Source organism: Furipterus horrens, unplaced genomic scaffold, assembly GCF_987537825.1.
Source record: "Furipterus horrens unplaced genomic scaffold, mFurHor1.1.pri manual_scaffold_4, whole genome shotgun sequence".
Lineage (NCBI taxonomy): Eukaryota > Metazoa > Chordata > Mammalia > Chiroptera > Furipteridae > Furipterus > Furipterus horrens.
In genome coordinates this window covers 196,569,115-196,578,061 of record NW_028327174.1, presented here as the reverse complement: position 1 = coordinate 196,578,061, position 8,947 = coordinate 196,569,115, and positions in this window count along the sequence as shown.

The window sequence follows — 8,947 nt, the reverse complement described above, 5'->3', positions numbered from 1 at the left end:
ATTTAATTCCCTTAAACTCCCCCATCCCCCGCTGCCAGAATTCTTAAAACGTGCAATACCTGACTATTTAGTCAGGGGCACTGACCTCTTTTCCCTTAGATTGTCAAATAAAAAATGACAACAGCCAACACAATAGCTGTCTGGTATGAATGAATCAAAATTATACCTATTTTTTTTGGTCAGGTCAGCAAAAAATATACTTCTTGTTGTGTCACAGAATTTTAGTAATCAGTTTATGTGTGCCATGAGATGAAAAAGGTTGAAAATCGCTGGCATGGACTAGCTGGGAATGAACACAATAAATCCGTATGGTGGTTTTCGCTAAGGAAGGGAACCAGCTGTTGGGAATCCGAGGGAGGAGAAAGACTTACTTTTCATTGAATACTTTTTTTTAACATCCAGGGGATTTTGTAATGTGTGACCTATCTATTCAAATAGTAGACAAAACGTATTCAAACCGAACCTGGCAGGCGTTTGCCTTTCCCAGCCCTTTCTCCCCACGCAGCCTGGCTCCGGCTTTCTGCCTAGGGGACCCTCGAAGAGCAAGGCCGCTGTCACCAGAGAACTCTGCCCCCTGCTGGCTGTTTCCTACATGGGTCCAGGGTTTCTGGATTTCTGGTTTCTTTTTCACCCTTCTCTCCTGCCCCAAACCCTCAGTGGGCTCCAGTCGTAATGGATTCTCTCAGTTCCAACTTGGTCTCAGGACCTTGGCATGTGCTTCTCCTTCCTCAGAAACTCTCTCTCTCTGCCTAGTCTGACCCACTCCTACTCATCCTTAGCATCTTATTTCAAAGCTCCCTCTCCCCAGTCATCACCCCAGACCCACATGGGCGGTCGGTCACACACTCCCATAGCGCCAGGAAGTTCCTAAGTGTATTCTATTGTAGCACTTATGTGCAGCTGTGGGTTTGTGTGATGATTTGATTTGATTAGCGTGTCTGTCTCCTCCATGATGGGGCTCACGCCTGCCTTGTTCTTAGCTGTATCCCTGTCTCGTCCTGTTAGTCTGTCTGCTCCTGGCCTCAGGACCACTTCTCCTGGACTGTCCTGGTGATGCTGGTACTCAGCTTTGGCGTGTTGGCATTGTTTGACATTTATGCTTTTCATCCCTTCTCTGTAGGTTCTCAGGGGAAGCAAGCCCCATTTAACAACTCCACATGTTAGCAACATATTAATTGCTTTGTATGCATCATCTTACTTAATTCTTGTAACGATCCTGTGAGGTAGCAACTATCGTTATTATGCCTCACCCCTTAACAAGACTTGGAGGCTTAGAGGTAAAATGCCCAAGGTCAGTTATTATGCAGAAAAGTCATATCTATTTTATTCACCCACTCAGCAATTTTTTATTGAGTGTGCTCAGCAGTTGCAGTTACAATAATGAGAGTGAGAATAAAGGGGTCTGACTAGTCAGAGAGATCTAGGAAGGCTTTGGGAGCAAGGGATAACAGGGCTGGTCTGCAGGATGAGGAGTTGTTTCCAAGGACTGAGTGTTTGGCTTCTCTGGCCACTCTTTTTTTAAAAAAAAATTAATTGATTGATTTGAGAGAGATAGAAGAAGGATGAGAGAGAGAGAGAGAGAGAGAGAGAGAGAGAGAGGGAATGTTGTTCCACTTATTTATACATTCATTATTGCTTCTTATATGTGCCCTGACTGGAGATCGAACCTGCAATCTTGGTGTATCAGGACGATGCTCCAACCAACTGGGCTACCTGGCCAGGGCTCTGTCCACCTTTGAACTTAGATTCAAGTTAGACTCTGTCCACCACCGGAACCCCAGGACTGCAGGAGGATTCTGCAGTGCCATTTAGCCCGATTCGTTCTCCAAGGAATGGGCACTCACCATCTGCAGAGGCCTGTGATAGAAAGGAAAGTTCAGGCCTTGGCACATTTTAGAACCCTGAGTTAAGAATGTGGCTCAGAGGACCCATCTCCTCTATACCCCCTGCCCCCTTCCCCAACACACACACTAAGGGCTCCCCTCCGGCTCTGAGACTGGGGAATGGTAGTGGGGAAGCAATCACAGAAAGATCACTTCTCATAGTCCGTGGGGAACTCTACAGAACCCTAAGGGAACACAGAGGGGATCTAGGTGTCCTCTAGGCATCCGGGATGGTGTCCCAGGAGATATTTGAACAGGATTGTGAAAGGGAGTGGACTGAAACCAGCAGCATTCCAGCTTGGAGGAACCAAGGATTCAGGTTCTGGTGTCCGGAATCCCCATTTCTGCTGGGTGACTTCATCAGTGTATGGTAGGGACGATATTGGCGCTACCTCATAGAACGGGTGCTAATGTAAATCTCTGAGAACAGTGGCCGACACAGATTAAGAGCGCAATGCAGGTTAAATAAAGTTAGTAAAGAACCCGCGAATGCAGGAAAGTGTCGCAAAACCTCCTGCATAGGAGGGGAAGGAAGGGACGTGATGAAAGGTGGGCAGAGGTCAGAGCAGACAGGGACTCGAATGCCGGACGAGGACTTTTTGAAAATTGAGGCATGACACAGAGGAGCCAAAGGACTGGCGGAGCAGCGTGGGGAGAGGGCGGGAAATGAGCAGCTAGTGATGAAGCCGCGGCATCACCCGGCCGAGTAGAGGCGGGCCAGGCACCAGGGTTCTGGTTCTTTGTTTTCCAGCAGGCCAGGTGAGGTCTTAGACCTTGGGCGGCAGCCGCGATGAATCCTATTGAGAGGGCGGCCGAAGGCGGACGCCCTGGAAGGCTCAGAGGCTGATGGGCGCGCGCCTCCTGGTGGCCACAGAAGGTGGGCTCAGCCGACAACAGCGGACTTTACAAAATCCGAGAAACTGAGGCGGGGAGCGGGGCGGGGGGTAGGGGGTGTTTGGGAACTTCCAATTGGACCCCATCAGTAGTCCAACTCCGTTTGACAGATAGGAAAACTGAGGCGGGAAGGGGAACAAGGATGGGTAAGGAGCCGCTCAAACCGAGAGCTTCAAGATACCAGGAGTTGAGTCTTTAGAGGTTTTTTGTTTGTTCGTTTTTTGTTTTTGTTTTTAATGGCATCAATGACCCGGAGCTTAGTTTGCCATTCTGTTCAACGGGCAGGCGGAAAGTAATAGGAAAAGAAACTTAGGTCTTTCTCGCCCACCCGGAGGTAAAAAGCCTTTAAAGAGTACTCCGGAAAGCAGTTTTATAGATTTCATTTGCATACGAACGCAGTCACCTCGAGTTAAACTCCGGCCCTTTAATCTCGGGTCCAATTTGTCCCGAAGCCGCGCAGGAAGACCCTCAAGAATACCTCCAAACTCCGCCCCCGCCGAACCCCGCCTACAGGGCTGGGCTTCGTTGCACGTGCTCACCCGGTTCCTGTGCGACCCGCCTCCAGGGAAAGACTGGCTGTCCGGGCGGGGAGGTACGAGGAGTCCTGGGGAAAGTTGACCAGGGACAAATCACAAAGACAAGACCCTGAAGTACTATTTATTAAATTTTAACAGAAGTTTTCATTAGGGTTTGTGATGGAGCTAGGCTTTGGCTTTCCTTCTTCAGAGCTGCTAATCGTTCTTCCCACCCCTTCAGTTGCTGGACTCCCGCGAGGCCGGCCTCGCGGAGCGGACTCCAATTCCCAGCGTGCCCCGCAGGCCCGTGCGTGGCAGCGGCGCGTGACGTCGGGGGAGGGAGCTGGCCAGTGCTGAGGGGGCGCGGTGCGGAGGGGCGCGGAGCCGGGCGGCTCGGGCCCCAGAGAGCGCGGCGGCCGGGAGCCCGCAGGCCCCTGACAGCCCCCTCCCCCCGGCGGACGACGACGAGGGCGCCAGTCATGGCGGAGCAGCGAAGCGAGCGCGGGCCCTGAGCACCACCGCATGGAGCGGGACGAACGGCCGCCTAGCGGAGGGGGAGGCGGTGGGGGCTCGGCGGGGTTCCTGGAGCCGCCCGCCGCGCTCCCTCCGCCGCCGCGCAACGGTGGGTGAGGGGCGTGCTGAGTCTGGGCCTTACAGGAACCGTTCCCCTGTCCCCTAGCCCGGGGGTACCCCTCCTCTCACCCTGCTGTTACTCTGGGGAGCTGCAGCGGTCCCGGGTCACCTCGGCGTGGACCTTCACCCCGGTCCCCGCAGCGCGGACCCTCCCTCTCCTCCCCGTCTTACTCAGCGCGCACCCTCCCTCTCCCTCCCCATTCTCCGCGCAGACCCTCCCCCTGCTCCCTCTACCCCGACCTTCATCCCCTCCTCCCCCACCCCCTCCCTGGGTCCCTTCACGCGGACCCCTCTCCCCCTTCCCCGGTCATCTCAGAACTGAGCCTTACCTTCCCCCCGGGTCACCCCAGCGCGGATCCTCCTCCGGCCCCCACATCTCGCGCTCCGGTACCGGGGGCTTCCCCTCCCCCTCGGGTCTCCTGGCCCCGGGTACCCTCCGCGGGGGGCCTGTCCCCCGTAGCGTCCCTCCCGCGCGGAGCGGTCCCCTCCCCCAGCGCTCTCGGTGCTCCCTCGGCGGACGCTCGCTCCGGGTTCTGCCGACCCGACACCACGCCCTTGGTTCCCTCTGCCCCCTCACCTTTCTGGAGCAGCTCCTGCGGCTCCACACTTCCCTCGCGCCCTTCGCCCCGAAGCTCGAGCCACTGCGAGCCTCGGCCTCTGCGCTAGTTGCTCGACCAGCGAGCGTCTCCTTTCCGACCCCTTGGTGCCTGCTCCGCGCCCCTCTTCTCTCTGCTCCGTCCCCGTTTCTGTTAGCCGACGACTTCGTCCTGCCTCGGGTCTCCGGCCCGATCGGGCGTTCGGGACACCTGTCTCCCTCCGTCCCCCGGCTGGTCCAGGTCGGCGCCGGCCCCACCTCAGTGCTGTGCGTCCCTCGCGCGATCCGGGACCCGGAGCCCTGCGAGCTCCTCACCTGGCCCGGCCCTTCTTCCCGCGCGCCCCCTGCCCCCGCGTCCGGGCCAGGTCCTCAGGCTCGTCGAGGCTGTCCCCGAGGCTGACTCGCCCTCCGCCCCCTGGCTCCCTCCCCTGCGGGACGCGTTAGTTGTATCTGTTTGATATTTTCCCCCCTCGGTGTTTGCCGCGGAATGTTTTTATTGGTAACGTGTAAGGAGCTTTTGTGAGGTCGTAAAAGGTGAACTTTTGAACTTGGAAAGCGCCCTGGAGCAATTAGCGCAGGCGATAGCCCCAGGAGGCCCGCATTACAAAGGGTGCTCGGACGGGCCGCCCGGCGCTCCGGCAGCACACCCGATTTATTTATTTATTTGCCCTGCCTTCCACCTTTCACATCTCATTTCCGAATAAAGGGCAGGCTCTCGGGGAACCGTGCCTCCTCCCCTCCTGCGCCATAAACTCGCAATTCTCTGGGAGATCTAGGACAGTGTCTAACAAGTAACAGATTTCAAATGGAAGGCAAGCGCCCGGGACAGTTAGAAGGCACTAAAAATTAACTGCTTCAGCAAGAAGTTCCTCAGCCAGGACAGGGACCTGGCAGGTGTGAGGAAAGGAGCCTGAATATAGGTCACGCAGGCGCTCTGGTGCTGAAGGAATCAGGGGCTTCAGGAGGAGAGGCATCTTGGGGGGGCGGGGATCTGAACCTTCATACATTTATTGCCAGTTCAGGAGCCCCGCTGCTTCTGCCAGTTACGGGAAGAAGTCTGTTTAGGGGAGAGCCTGGTTAACTTCACCTGATGCAGTTGGCCCAGCAGTGGTATGTGCTCAGAGCTCGTGTCCTGTTTTAAGTTGTCTGTGGCGTGTGGTATCGAGGTGGTTGGCAGCCCCTCGGGATGTCTTTGGAGACTAATTTCTGAATGTGAACATGTTTGAGATCAATAAAATCCCGTGTCACAAAGGAGGCTGGAATCCAGTTAGGGTAGGAGACAGTAACACGGGAACAAAGGATTTCTTTAATGCTTTTGACTTTTCAAGCTTTTAAAGTGGAGATTTGGTTTTGTATTAATGTGTGAATGTTGTAAATCTGATCTAAAATTCACCGCGCTATTTTTTTTTTTACCCAACCCCAGATCCTAGAGCCCATACTAGTGTATTTTCATAATGCCTTCCTGTTTGTGTACTTCCTGTACCCACCTGTGCATAACACGCAGGGGATGGATTTTGCTTCAGACTTCAGTTCTACTTGAGAATATTGTTGTAAGGGAAGCCTAGTAACTGCATTTACTATTAATTATTCATTAGTACATTTTAAAGAACTCAGTGGTGATTTTAACTCAATCAAATTTGCCATTCATGGTCTCATTTCCTCAATTGGTCAGAACCATTTAAAACAATGTTAGCGAGCAATCCATTTAGGCTAAGGTGGCTTTACTATTTCATATCAGTCCTATTTAGTGCTATAAACACTTTTTGTTGGAAACACGTGGGACTTTGGCCGTGTGATGGGCTTAAAAGAAAATACATGCAACATTAGACGGTGGAGGGATGCTTGAAATTTTAGTGTAAAAATGAGCCTCATGTCCTGTTTTACCATTTAGGTTCATTATCTGATAACTTAACATGCTCACAGAAGATTTACCAAAAAGGGAGAAAAAAGGAGAGTTCATCTCAGGAATGGTGGGGACGTTTTTTTCTTTTATACTTACTAATTTATATTTTTTTCTAAAAATAAACAACTGCTTAAGCAGAGACACAATTCTCCTTTTTTTATTCTACCGACTGATTTCCATGTTGTATGACTTACTTGCAGCAGATAACTATCTTGATATCAGTTCTCTTGGTTTCTGTCATGAAGAAATAAACTGGAGGTGGAGTTTTAGAAATGTTTTCCTGCCGGAAACGCCATTGATGCTGAATTTACAGTCCTTTAAGTGGTTTTTATTATTCTATGGGAGCAGAGTTGCTCGCCTTTTGATGCACCATCACTCTCCCAGGAATTCCCTGTGCTAACGCGCTGTGTATTTTCAGTTGTTGCTTGTAGGTTTTCATAACAAAAATGAACTCACGTAGAGGACTGCTCCCTTTGGAGTTTAAAAGGAAGATGAATGATTGAGGAAGTATATGCTAAATATTGAATTTGTTCATTTTATCTACAAGAATGAGGGAGTAGACTTAAATATTTCAAGCACTTTAGGAGAAATGGGAGAAGTTCACTAAAGCAGATGCCTTTTTCCTGCTAGGATGATACCATCCAAATGTTTAGCCCTGAAAATAAATTAACTGCTTTCTGTGACAATTTATTTAACTTCAGTTTTGTGACTTTGAGAATTAAGTTAATTCTGAGTCATCTCAGAACTTTCCACTGTCATTAAAAAAAGGCATCCTATAGTACTGTTGTTCTTTAGAACAAGTAGCAGACAGGTTTTTCAGTAGGTTTGTGACCTCCAAAGAAGCACTAAGATTCACTGGTGATTTTGAACAGCTGAAATGTAAGATGACCACATTTCCAAACTTAAATTTACCATTTACCAAATTTTTTTTTGTATTTCTGTTTTATGTAATCAAAATACGATCATGACATGCTTCCTAATCTGTAAGTCATTCCGAATTCTATGGCAAAAAGGTGTGTGTGTGTGTGTGTGTGTGTGTATGTGTACAAACGCATGTGAAAGGAAGTTAGATGAGAAGGATGAAGGGGGAGCTAATGGAAGAAGAAACTGGCACATTTTCTAAAATATGCCCAAATCATGCATTGCCATATTTTACTCATCATTTCTTGGTTTTTCAAGTTGTTTTCTTTTTTTTTTTCCTGGGGTTGTGAAGCAAAGGTAGAAAATTCTAGATTAAAATACCTGATTTTAGGGTTAGTGGAAGATGAAGGGTAGAAATACAAACTACTGTGTTATTGGTAAGGGAAGTTTCTGCTACCACTTGTGCTTGTTATGCAAGTTGGCTTTAAATTGCTAATGATACTTGTATGTTTTGGTACCTGGGGCTGTGTGAGTTTCACCCGTACTATAGGTAGATATTTATTAGTTTGGGTTGAATAAGTTAGTCCATTAATGAATTGTGTTCAGATGGCAACTTCAGAAATTGGGATAGCTCCTTTGACATAGGAGACTTCTTCAGCATGCTCATCTAGATCTTGGGGACCTTTTTTGTTCTTATGTTTATTTTTGTGTTGTAGCCAAGTTAAATGACATTTCTCTGTTTAAGTATTTTCCTCATGTATATAATTAAGGTGAAAGTTAAATTTTGGAAGATGCCTTTGCAGAGTAAATTTAAATTGTCCAGTTTTTTTTTGTGTGTGTGAACCTGTCATCTTTTATTTGAAAAGAGTCATAATCAGAAAAATCAAAATCTGAATCAACAGATAAAAACAAAGCTTGCATTTCAGCAAAGAATAAAAGTGCCCTTGAAACAATTTTAAACGGAAGGTAGCTATTGAATATGCCTACACAAGTAGTGATCCAAAGTATTTACAAAACCAACAGATTGTGAAAGAATATTTTCTTTTAAACTTTTGCATTCCTCATGTCAGCTTTTCCTGGCTCAGGTAATTTCTTACAGGTTTATGGATGCCTTTGATTGATAACTAGGGTTTAGAAATATCAGAGTTATTAAAAGTCGGCAACAAGTACTGAGCAGGTAATTCCTTTTCTTGTGTTGAGCTGATGTTTCAGATTCATCTGAGCTTAATCTTAAGATAAAACACACACACACACAACACCTGTGGATGTAACTTTGTTGTACAGCACTAGAATCAAGTCCAGTCTGCTATTTATTTATTGCTTGTTTTCCAACATGGCTTGTCTTTACGAAAAAGATAAGGCTGTTAGACCTTAATTTCCTTAATAATGGAAAATTAGAAAAAAAAAACTTGTGTCTAACCTGCTTTTCAGTGTGGTCTAGAAATAACTATAGAATAGAGAATTTTATTTTAAAGAATAAAACATTTGGTACTTTATTTCGTTACTTGCTTATTACCTGCTTTTAAAAAGTATCCTGTGTAGAATAGCTTCTCAAGAAAACATTTTTTCCTCTGGTTATGATTATTTAAATAAGACTTCACTATGTAACCTGGTAATTCTGATTAACAGTGATTTAGTTGGGGAGAGAACCAGGATTTCCTCA